We start from the raw sequence: 12,919 nt of genomic DNA, 5'->3' as shown, positions 1-12,919 counted from the left end.
TTGTAGAGCTGTAATAAATAGACCCTGGACACTCCGTTCTGCCTTCCATCATCTCTTTTGTTTCTTCATACCTACATTATAGACCAGGGCCCCAACAGGTCGGCCAACCATTGCTTTACAGATGCCACCAACTTTATCAACTTCTCCTACTGAAAATCCAATAAAATCTATTGTTTGGGAAAAAAATCAATTTGGCCATCATCTACAGTTTCATTATTAGCTTGTGCAAGACACAAACCCAATTTTTGCATAAATGGGATTTTAACCACACGTGTTCATATCAAAGTTTCATTTAAAGACACCAGCTGCCATCCTGCACAGGTTTATTCATTTGGGACTTTTACTAGGTCAACTTAATACTTGACTACTGCTTATTATCCCATCAGTCATCAGGGACAACCCAGGATCTAATTGCCAAGCATTTATGTTGCTCAGCAACCATAAATACCGAGTCATAATCCTTAAAGGGATAGTGTAGAAATCTGTGCCCCTGTAGTGAAGCAAGGCTTTATTTCCCTCAGCGCCCTATGCTTTTTAATTCAGAGAATAAAATGCATAATGAATAATTAATTATCTGCTTGAAGGCACAATAGCAGCCTACTTTTGAATATTCATCACTGACATTATTAATTCACTAGAAATCCCAGAGAGCGGTGGGATAGGCTGATAGCTTAGCTGGAAGACGTACAGATCAGGCTCTGAGAGTCGCTCTGCTAAACTTGAAAAGCAGACACATTTTCTAAAGTTTGGGATTGATCTTATGGATGACCCCCTTCGTGCTGATGGTGCAAGCGTGCACAATGCAACCCGCTAACTAGACACCGCACAGTAGCCGACCGATACGTGATGTGCACAGATCTGATCTGTCGCCGTTCTGCATACGCTGCAAAGAATCCGTAGGTGTTTAAGAAACTTTTATCAGTTTGTGCATCTCTGTACGGCTGGATTCACACACAACGTTTTTGGGTTGGTAAGGCCACTTCAGTTTTTAAAGTAAAATTTTTCCATTCATTTAATAGTTACTTCTGGTGTTTGGTTAAAAAACTTAAAACATTACATACATACATAAATAACTATCTAACTAACTAAATAAAATGAATAAATAAATAAAATGTAACAAAAAAATTTATGAAAACTGCTGCATTAAGTGCAGTGTTTTCCCCAACTGCACTTAGGGTCTATTTACACAGCGGAATTTCATTCCGCCTCAAATTAAAGAGCACTTAGACAGAAAAGAACAACTCAACTTAAGCAGCTCATAAGTATTGAAAGGATTAAGATTTTTTAATAGAAGTTATTTACAAATCTGTTTAACTTTCTGGAGCCAGTTGATATATATATATATATATATATATATAGAAAAAAACAAGAGACCAGCAGCACACAGAAATAAGGTGCAAAAAAGGTGAAAAATTTATTGCATCATCCCAGTGTACAAAAGAAGCGACGTTTCAGCGACCTCTCGTCGAGAGGACGAGAGGTCGCTGAAACGTCGCTTCTTTTGTACACTGGGATGATGCAATAAATTTTTCACCTTTTTTGCACCTTATTTCTGTGTGCTGCTGGTCTCTTGTTTTTCTCTAGTATATGTGAACCTCTCACCAGGGTACACACCCAGCGTGCACCATTATATTGTTTTTTCTGAAAATTGTTGTGCTGCTCTTCTGGAATTTTTATATATATATATATATATATATATATATATATATATATAAAAGTTTTTTCCTGGAATACCCCTTTAAAGCCCATAAACTTCTATGGGATTCCGCACTCCCATTCACACTTCTGAATTTCCGCTTGCGGAAATTCAGAAGTGTGAATGGGAGTGCGGAATCCCTTAGAAGTCTATGGGCATTAATTTGAGGCGGAATTCCGCAAGCGGAAATTCTGCCGTGTGAATAGACCCTTAGAGTATGTTCACACTAGGGAATTTAGCCAGAAAATGTTCCTCGCAGAAATTTCATTACTGAAATTCTTTATCTCTGCTCCTTGGTAAAAATGGAACAGAAATCATGTGGAATTGGCACTTATTTCCCACAGGATTTTCTGTGCAATTTAGCACCGGAATTCAAAGTCCCATTCACTTAGGTCATGTTCCCACGGCAGAATTTTCGGGCGGCATCTGGCAAAAAGTATTCCGCTCGGAAATTCCATTGCAGCAGAGACCCATTCTTTTAATGGGATTCTGTTGCATCGTGGAATTTCCACAATGGAAATCTACAGCGTAATTTCCAACTATGCCACCATAGAAAGAATCATCATGCCAATTATTTCCGTAGAAATGCATTGCCGTCTATAGAGGCGGCACATTCCTGAGCAGTCCTGGTGCCGCAATGTTCTGCTGGCGCACGCTGTTTGCGGAAAAATTTTCTGGGTGGACATTCTGCAAAAATTCTGCAGTGTGAACATGGCCTTTATGGCTTTTGTCTATTAAGGCCATGTTCAATGTTCATTTTACAGCGGCAATTCGGATCTGTGTCAAAAATTTCTGAGTGAAAGAAAACCCTTTGAAGTCAATGGGAACCTGACACAAGGTAGAACATGCTCAGAATTGAATGTGGACATTCCTTGCGGATCACTCCTTAATTTTTCATAGTGTGAACGAGCCCTTAGGATATGTTCACACACTGCAGATTTGCTGCAGATCTTCAGAAAATGTGCAGTCTTTCTGCAGCAAAACAAATGTTTATATTTAATATCAGTTGCAGAGCACTGCAGGATATGCGCTGCAGATCCGCAGTGTGTGATTACTTTTACATATGCATCTCTGTACCTGGAGAGGTTCAGTTTATGGGCTACATACAACCCAAAATCCAGCCCAAAACTGGTGGAATTCCCCCAAAACAGGTGGAAAATTCCCAAATTTCACTCCATATGTGGCTTAGTTCCCACAATAACACCCCCCCCCCCAACCACCAAACTAAGGACTGTTGGTGACTCCACCATGGCTGCTTTTTAAGACATATTTGCTTTTTGGACTGCAGGCTTTGATCCCAGTGGGTGTTCCCTGTAAAACTGTTCTCTCTGCTGTACTGGGAATTCGTGTGCCTTTCATCTCTTTCTATTGTGGCTTCGTAGAAATATAGAAAATTATGGCAGAAAGAGCCCACCCGATATTCTGGCCTGCAATGAAATTATTTTATGATAGGATAGATATATGTACATCCCGAGCAGGTTTACATTCACATACTGTTGATTTACCAACCACATTGGCTGGAAGTTTGTTCCTAGCAACTGCTACTTTTTCTGCAAAAGATATAGCTCAAAATTACTTATAGGGGTATATAACATACTAAAGAAGGGGAGATGCCAGCTCAGAAATCCCTTAGGGGATAAACTGTGTAATGTGCGGTGAATGAGAAACACCTACCTGCTCTGACAATAGATGCCATAGATCAGTTTAATAGCAAGATCCACACACAGGGTTTGTTTGTAAGCAGCAGCTGGAGCATATAGACTGTGAAGTTGTACACACAAAAAGATGGGATATCTGAAACAATTGTCAAGACACACATGAGCACTTCCCTCTCTACTGCTAATACCTCTCCCTTTACACCCATGAGAATTTCCCTCTCTACTGCTAATACCTCTCCCTATACACCCATAAGCACTTCCCTCTCTACTTCTAATACCTCTCCCTATACACCCATGAGCACTTCCCTCTCTACTGCTAATACCTCTCCATATACACCCATAAGCACTTCCCTCTCTACTGCTAATACCTCTCCCTATACACCCATAAGCACTTCCCTCTCTATTGCTAATAGCTCTCCCTATACACCCATAAGCCCTTCCCTCTCTACTGCTAATAGCTCTCCCTATACACCCATAAGCCCTTCCCTCTCTACTGCTAATACCTCTCCCTATACACCCATAAGCACTTCCCACTCTACTGCTAATACCTTGTATTACAATCAATTGTCAAGACACACATGAGCACTTCCCTCTCTACTGCTAATACCTCTCCCTTTACATCCATGAGCACTTCCCTCTCTACTGCTAATACCTCTCCCTATACACCCATGAGCACTTCCCTCTCTACTGCTAATACCTCTCCCTTTACACCCATGAGAATTTCCCTCTCTACTGCTAATACCCCTCCCTATACACCCATAAGCACTTCCCTCTCTACTTCTAATACCTCTCATTATACACCCATGAGCACTTCCCTCTCTACTGCTAATACCTCTTCATATACACTCATAAGCACTTCCCTCTCTACTGCTAATACGTCTCCCTATACACCCATAAGCACTTCCCACTCTACTGCTAATACCTTGTATTACAATCAATTGTTGAGACTATTTGCAAAAAAAAAAAAAAAATTTTGTATGTAGAAATAAAACACTGAAAACAGATGACAGTATATTCAAATGGACACTGTGAATTAAATAAAATAAAAAAAACTTTTCATACGTCGTAGAGACATAGCGTATTGATTGGATGGGGTACTTTTCATAGGCTGCAGGTTAGATAGAGCTTGCAAACGTGGAGAAGTGCAGAAGTGGTGCAAGGCTCTGCCTTATTTTTCTATTCAAGTGAATAGGCAAGAGCTGCAGTACCTCGCACTTACTCTACAAAAGTGCATCTTTTGAAAATACACACAGGTTTGCTCCAGAGACAAAAAAAATAAAAATAAAATCAACAGAAAGTTAAAAACAGATATGTTAATTACTTCTATTTAAAAATCTTATTCTTTCCAGTACTTATCAGCTGCTGTATGCTCCCCAGGAAGATGAGTTGTTCTTTCCAGTCTGACCACAGTGCTCTCTATCTTAAAGCTTTTATATCCTTATGCCTATCCCATACATGCTTAACCCCTTAAGGACTCAGCCCATTTTGGCCTTAAGGACTCAGACAATTTAATTTTTACGTTTTCATTTTTTCCTCCTCGCCTTCTAAAAATCATAACTCTTTTATATTTTCATCCACAGACTAGTATGAGGGCTTGTTTTTTGCACGACCAGTTGTCCTTTGTAATGACATAACTCATTATATCATAAAATGTATGGCGCAACCAAAAAACACTATTTTTGTGGGGAAATTAAGACGAAAAACACAATTTTGGTAATTTTGGAAGGTTTCGTTTTCACGCCGTACAATTTATGGTAAAAATGATGTGTGTTCTTTATTGTGAAGGTCAATACGATTAAAATTATACCCATTATTACATACTTTTCTATTATTGTTGCCCTTAAAAAAAATCACAAACTTTTTAACCAAATTAGTACGTTTATAATCCCTTTATTTTGATGACCTCTAACTTTTTTATTTTTCCGTATAAGCGGCGGTATGGGGGCTCATTTTTTGCGCCATGATCTGTACTTTTTTTTGATACCACATTTGCACATAAAAAACTTTTAATACATTTTTTATATATATTTTTTTTAATAAAATGTATTAAAAAAGTAGGAATTTTGGACTTTTTTTTTTTCGTTCACGCCGTTCACCGTACGGGATCATTAACATTTTATTTTAATAGTTCGGACATTTACGCACGCGGAGATACCAAATATGTCTATAAAAAAATTTTTTTATGCTTTTTGGGGGTAAAATAGGAAAAAACGGACGTTTTACTTTTTTATTGGGGGAGGGGATTTTTCACTTTTTTTTTACTTTTACTTTTACATTTTTTTTTTACACTTGAATAGTCCCCATAGGGGACTATTCATAGCAATACCATGATTGCTAATACTGATCTGTTCTATGTATAGGACATAGAACAGATTAGTGTTATCGGCGATCTTCTGCTCTGGTCTGCTCGATCACAGACCAGAGCAGGAGACGCCGGAAGCCAGACGGAGGAAGGAGAGGGGACCTCCGTGCGGCGTTCTGAATGATCGGATCCCCGCAGCAGCGCTGCGGGCGATCCGATCATTCATTCAAATCGCGCACTGCCGCAGATGCCGGGATCTGTATTGATCCCGGCACCTGAGGGGTTAATGGCAGGCGCCCGCGAGATCGCGGGCGCCGGCCATTGCTGGCGGGTCCCTGGCTGCGATCAGCAGCCGGGATCGGCCGCGCATGACACGGGCATCGCTCCGATACCCGCGGTTATGCACAGGACGTAAATGTACGTCCTGGTGCGTTAAGTACCACCGCACCAGGACGTACATTTAAGGGGTTAAACTCCTTCACTGTATTTGCAGCGACCACTTCTGCAGGAAGGCTATTCCATGCATCCATTACTCTCTCAGTAAAGTAATTCTTCCTGATATTACTGCAGAAACCTTTGCCCTCTAATATAAATCTTTGTCCTCTTGTGGTAGTTTTTCTCCTATATACTGTAAATCTCCTCTCTTACTTTACTGTGCTGACTCCCTTTAGGTATATAAAAGTCTCTATCATATCCCCGCTGTCTCTTCTTTCTTCTATACCTATTCTAAGGTCCTTTACCCTTTCCTAGTAAGTTTTCTCCTGCAATCCAAGTACCAGTTTAGTATCTTCTCTGAACTCTCTCCATAATATCCTTCTGGAGATATGGGGGGAGATTTATCAAAACCTGTCGAGAGGAAAAGTTGCCAATAGCAACCAATCAGATTGCTTATTTCATTTTTAACAAGGCCTCTGCAAAATGAGAGAAGGGATCTGATTGGTTGCTATGAGCAACTGGACAACTTTTCCTCTGGACAGGTTTTGATAAATCTCCCCTGTGCACAATAGTCCAAGTGAGGTCTCACAAGTGCTCCGTACAGAGACATGAGCACTTCCTTCTACTGATAATACCTCTCCCTATACACGCATGAGCATTTCCCTTACATTGAGGGGGCGTGGCCGTGATGTCACGAGCCTCCATTACTGCACCCGACTCTCTTAACGAATGTCGGGTGCAGCAGGGTGATCCTTTGGATAGGGGATAAGATGTCTAGGGGCAGAGTACCCCTTTAAATACAACCCTCTGTAGTCTGAATGGGGATTCCGCCGTCCCATTCATGCGGCAGAATTTCAGCTGGGGAAATTCTGCAGAGGAAATTCTCCTTTCCGGATTCTGCAAAAACATTGAATAGATCTTTACATTTTGCAGAATTCCAAGCGTAATCCCACTGAAGTAAGCTTTGAATTTTGGCAGAATTACTTAAAGGGGTTCTCCGGTGAAAACCTTTTTTCTTTTAAATCAACTGGTGCCAGAAAGTTAAACAGATTTGTAAATTACTTCTATTAAAAAATCTTAATCCTTCCTGTACTTATTAGCTGCTGAATACTACAGAGGAAATTATTTTCTTTTTGGAATGCTCTCTGCAAGGCAGCAGTGTCAACCACTGAGCCACCATGCTGCCCTTAACATACATCAGCTATGCACGGTTGCTAAAATGGACAGAGATGTCAGCAGAGAGCACTGTGTTCGTGATGTCATCAGTGTTCCAAAAAGAAAGGAATTTCCTCTGTAGCATTCAGCAGCTAATAAGTACTGGAAGGATTAAGATTTTTTAATAGAAGTAATTTACAAATATGTTTAACTTTCTGGCACCAGTTGATTTAAAAGAAAAAAGGTTTTCACCGGAGTACCAATTTAAGCGTGCAGAAATTCCACAGAAATTTTGTAGCAAAAATTCTGCAGCAAGCTTTGAAGAACTGTTTTTGAGCGGAATAACAGAATTTCCGTAGTGTGTACATAGCCTAACAGTATTTCCCAACCAGTGTGCCTCCAGCTATTGCAAAACTATAACTACCAGCATGTTGGTGGAGGCACACTAGTTGGGAAACACTGCCCTAGAAACATTTCTGAAGGTAGAGGGTGGATGATAAAGTGGTACTACGGTGGAAAACTTTTTTTTTTTTTTTTTAAATCAACTGGTGCCAGAAAGTTAAACAGATTTGTAAATTATTTCTATTAAAAAAATCTTAATACTTACAGTACTCTTAATCCTTCCAGTACTTTTTAGGGGCTGTATACTACAGAAGAAATGCTTTTCTTTTTGGATTTCTCTTCTGTCACGACCACAGTGCTTTCTGCTGACATCTCTGTCCATTTTAGGAACTGTCCAGAGCAGGAGAAATTCCCTATAGCAAACATATGCTGCTCTGGACAGTTCCTAAAATGGACAGCAGAGGTCAGCAGAGAGCACTGTGCTCGTGACAGAAGAGAAATCCAAAAAGAAAAGCATTTCTTCTGTAGTATACAGCCCCTAAAAAGTACTGGAAGGATTAAGATTTTTAATAGAAGTAATTTACAAGTCTGTTTAACTTTCTTGCTCCAGTTGATAAAAGAAAAAAAAAAAGAAAAGTTTTCCACGGGAGTCAGTAATAGTGTTGCTCGCTAATATTCGCAATTCGAATTTTATTTGCGAATATCGCACATTCGCGAAAATAGCACTATATATTCGCAATTACGAATATTCGTTTTTTTCGCCTATGCAAGTTTTAGCATATGCTCATTTTCACATATGCTAATTTTCTTATATACGAATTTCTCCTGTGTATATTTTCGCATATACGAATTATATTTCTAGACGTAAATTTTTCTCACATGCGAATTTTCCACTGTTAATTTCCGTATATGCGATTTTTGTTTGTGTAAATCTTCACATATACGAATTTTGTATATGCGCAAATTTTTTCCGCGATTTTACTCTATGTAAATCTTCGCACTTGCGAATTTTCTTGTATTCGCATTTCTGGTGTGCATTTGTTTTCGCATATGCGAATGTTCACATATGTGCATTTTCGCATATGCGTATTTTCTCTAATGTTAATTTTCGTATATGCAAATGTTTGCATATGCGAAATTTCACACAAATATTACGCATATGCGAATGTAGCGAATATATGACGAATATTCGTCCATATATTCGCGAAATATCGCGAATTCGAATATGGCCTATGCCGCTCAACACTAGTCAGTCACACATCTCTTGTTGATGTTTTGAAACATCCTATAGTTTGTGATTTGAAATGGAATGTTCTATTGTAATAAAACTTCTTATTACTCCGGTGACTAAGTCCCTAACAAAGCACCAGTTTTCTTACAGAACTTTTAATTAGGCGCTGTCTTTCTAAATCCGTGCTGTTAAAAACATATCAGGACTTTGCTCTTTAAAAATAGCAATAAACAGACACATATTAAAACTAGCGAAGCTTATTTATAGAATGTCCATGGGAACGCGGATTTCACAAAACTTTATTGCGCGCAGCTAAAAGATCAGGTAAATAAGCAGCCCAGGTGTGAACAGGGCAGGCTGAATCACATGCTGCTAATGGGCCCCATGCACGTTATAATAAACTTGTCTGAAATGTTTCCGAACCAGTGTACCTCCAGCCATTGCAAAACTACAACTACTACAACTACAACAGTTTTGCAACAGCTGGAGGCACACTGATTGGGAAACACTGGTTTAATGTGTATGGATTCCTCCTGGCCCCAACAGCATTTGTTTTTGGGTAGATAAGTTGCCGCTGCCAGACATATCTAGCATAGACTTACCCCTCCTCTGTCTATTAAAGTACTGCAGCCAAAATGAACTTATCCAGTATCCACAGGATAGGGGATAAGTAGCTGATCGCCGCTGGGGCACCCTGTGATATCCTGAATGGGACCGTGTCTCACTCAGTCAGGAGCCCGTCGTGATAGCACGCGCTCCATTGAAATGGAGATGGCCCAAGCAGTTGGACCCCCTGTGATCAGCTTCTTATTGTAAGATTCACGGCAGTAGACTGTAGGGAAAAGGTGGATCCGCTGGACCTGTGTGGTAGCGGGCCGTGCCAGGGAGTGGAGTCTAAGGTCCCGCTGGTTTTCACCAGAGCCCGCCACAAACCGGAATGGTCTTGCTGCGGCAGGTGGCACCCAGGTCGCTACCCCTGGCACAACTCGACAACACAGGCGGTTGAGGAGGTACGAGGCACAGGAGAGATAAAGCAAGTCATGGTCTAGATAGCAGGAGGTCAGGGCTGGCGGCACAGGTGCAGAGTCAGGAATGTAGCAGGAGCTCTATAGGCAGGTGGCAAAGGAGCAAGGTCGGGTCATGGAACAAAGGGGTCAGGAGCAAGGCAAGACACAGGATAGTTTTCTCTAGGGCACAATGGCAACAAAGATCCGGAAGGTATGTGGGAGGTGCAGGTATTTATAACAAAAGGTGCATGTGCAGGACATAATTAAGGGTGCACTGGCCCTTTAAATCTAAGAGCTCCAGAGCACACTGAGGGAGCATGGAGAGGGCAGAAGAGAACAGAGGTGAGTGATGGGCTGGGATTTGCATGCGGGCGTGGCTCGTTGCGAATCCCAGCCCCGCCGACTGAGGAGAAGAGGGAAGGAAAGCGCTCATGGCCAGCATGTCTGGCCGGAGCGCTGACGTAACACTTATCACCTATCCTGTGGATAGGGAAGAAGTTCATTCTGGCTGCAGTACCCCTTTAAGTAGATCAAAGTGTTCATGTGCATAAAAGGGGTACTCCAGTGGAAAACAATCTTTTTCATATCAACTGGCTCCAGAATATTGTACAGATTTGTAAATGACTTCTATGAAAAAATCTTAATCCTTCCACTACTTATCAGCTGCTGTATGCTCCAGAGGAACTTGTGTACTTCTTTTCTGTCTGACCACAGTGCTCTCTGCTGACACCTCTGTCCATGTCAGGAACTATCCAGAGTAGGAGCAAATCCCCATAGCAAACCTCTCTTGCTCTGGACAGTTCCTGACATGGACAAAGAGAAAAGAAATTCAAAAAGAAAAGAACTTCCTCTGTAGTATACAGGAGCTGATAAGTACTGGAAGGATTAATATTTTTCAATAGAAGTAATTTACAAATCTGTTTAACTTTCTGGCAGTTGATTTGAAAAAAAAGGTTTTCTACCGAAAAAAATAAGATGATTTAAAAAAAAAAAAATTTATATATATATATATATAAAAGCTGATTTAGAAAATATAGGTTGCAAATACAGTGTATAGGTTGGGGAATTCTAGCTGTAATCCCATGGCTGGTGCTTGTGACCTCTTGGAGGTTCCACAGCAGAAATTAGATTCCAGGCTCTAATTCTCCTGAGCATGGTAATGGATTAAGGTGATCTTCCCAGTATAGTCTCCCTCAGAATATATGTGATTAATGAGGCTGCCATTGTAGCTTATACAATTAGAAAACAACATAGGGCGCAAGTGAAAGCAGACGCTCAAAGTCATATTCCCAGAGTTGATAACAAGCCTCTAGACCTTCCACACCTTGTTCCGTAATTGTGATGACATGGTACAACAGTGTTTCGCAACCAGGGAGCCTCCAGCTGTTGCAAAACTACAACTCCCACCATGCCCAGGCTGTCCGGGCATGTTGTAAGTTGTAGTTTTGCAACAACTGGATGTACCCTGGTTGGAAAACAATATGGAAGAGGGTGTACGTCACCTGTTTCGACCTTTGTCATAAATGGGATAAAAGTCAATGAAAATGCAACAATCTTGCATTTGGAACCCACCTCTTTGAGCCGCACGCCGCGTTGCCAGCTCACAAACCGCCGAGTGCCGACCACGGGGCCGGAGTATCGTGACATCACGACTCCGCCCCGTGTGACGTCACGCCCCGCTCCCGCTATGCAAGTCTATGGGAGGGGGCGTGTCGGCCGTCATGCCCCCTCCCATAGACTTGCATAGCGGGGGCGGGATGTGACGTCACATGGTGGCGGAGTTGTGATGTCACGATACTATGGCCCGGTGGTCGGCACCCGGCAGTTTGTGAGCTGGCAGCACGGCGTGCAGCTCAAAGAGGTGGGTGCCGAATGCCAGATTGCGGGGGTCCCCAGTGGCGGGAGCCCTGTGGTCAGACATCTTATCCCCTATTCTTTGGATAGGGAATAAGATGTCTTAGGGCCGGAGTATCCCTTTGAGGCATTCTGATGACCTGAACTAACAGCTGTCTGTTCGAGTCCTCAGACCTATGGTCGGGCAGGACTTGTGCCCATAATATGGCCGCAAAAAAGTGTAGAGTTGATGTCAGTGTGAAGCTAGCTTTAAAACCCCTCTACAGGTATCTAAACTAAGTGGTGTTGCTATAGGGGTGTAGATCATCACTGGGTGACACCCCTAAGCGAAAAGTATTCATCCTGCGATGGTGTTGCCTAACCCCATCCGATGACTTGCTCGCTGGCAAGAAGTGAAAAACAAAGACGAAGAGTGAGAAACGCTAGTGACGCTTATTTCTAGACTTCAGGACAGGAAACCCCTGATTTACAATCCCTAACACAGTCTCTTATAGCACTTCCTGGCGAATCCAAGTGCAATACCATAGACGCAGGCAGAAGACATTTGGTCAACACAGGTAACAGGCAGGTCAGAGCAGGGAGAAAATGAAGAGACTAATGTGACCCAAGATAATTTAGAAATGTACAACCTTATTGCTCAGGCAAGCAGCAGATCCGGAGCTATTCTTTATTTCGGGTGTATGTTGCCAGGACATTGATTAAAGAACAGTTGCATGCACTGCCCCTTTAAAGAGGTTATCCAGGAATCAAAAAACAGACCTAATTTCTTTTAAAGACCGCTCCCTGTCTGTCTCCAGGTTGGGCGTGGTTCTGCAGCTCAGTTCCATTGAGGTGAATGGAGCCAAGTTGTAATACCGCACACAACCTGGAGAAAAAAAGGGAGCGATCTTTATAAAAAGTTAGGTCTGTTTTTCGATTGCTGGAAACCCCTTTAAATGTGAATAAGTTAATGTGTGCATGCTGTAAGGGTGCCCAGAATGAAGATGGCGGAAAGATTGGGGCGACAAGAGGAACAAAGCAGGCTGCAGCGATCGTCCTGTGGAGTGACCGGAATGAGACACGTGATACACCTGCTGTGGTGAATGGGAGTCATGAACAAATAAATAAATTACATCATTGCTGGGCACAGCCTGGTCTCATTTCCCACACAATATCAATATATCAAAGGTATAACTGACACCTAGATAATCAAAAATAACATAAAAATAATACTATTTCCATTAGGTGAATCCAGTCTGT

General features: G+C 41.7%; 1 long non-coding RNA gene across 5 annotated transcripts in view; it reads right to left on the bottom strand.

Moving 5' to 3' along the window:
• The window catches only part of LOC130295413 (uncharacterized), a 70,038-nt gene continuing 57,119 nt past the window's right edge, over nt 1-12,919 (bottom strand). For 2 of the 5 annotated variants that reach the window (XR_008848821.1, XR_008848824.1), the window contains one exon: nt 1-167. This is a non-coding gene — a long non-coding RNA (uncharacterized LOC130295413). Of the gene's footprint in view, nt 168-2,943; nt 3,124-12,919 lie in introns of those variants that run through there. The other 3 variants (XR_008848822.1, XR_008848823.1, XR_008848825.1) reach the window with 2 other exon arrangements.

Source organism: Hyla sarda, chromosome 11 (assembly GCF_029499605.1).
Source record: "Hyla sarda isolate aHylSar1 chromosome 11, aHylSar1.hap1, whole genome shotgun sequence".
Lineage (NCBI taxonomy): Eukaryota > Metazoa > Chordata > Amphibia > Anura > Hylidae > Hyla > Hyla sarda.
The sequence above is the reverse complement of the archived record's forward strand: the minus strand, read 5'-3'. Positions and strand labels throughout refer to the sequence as shown.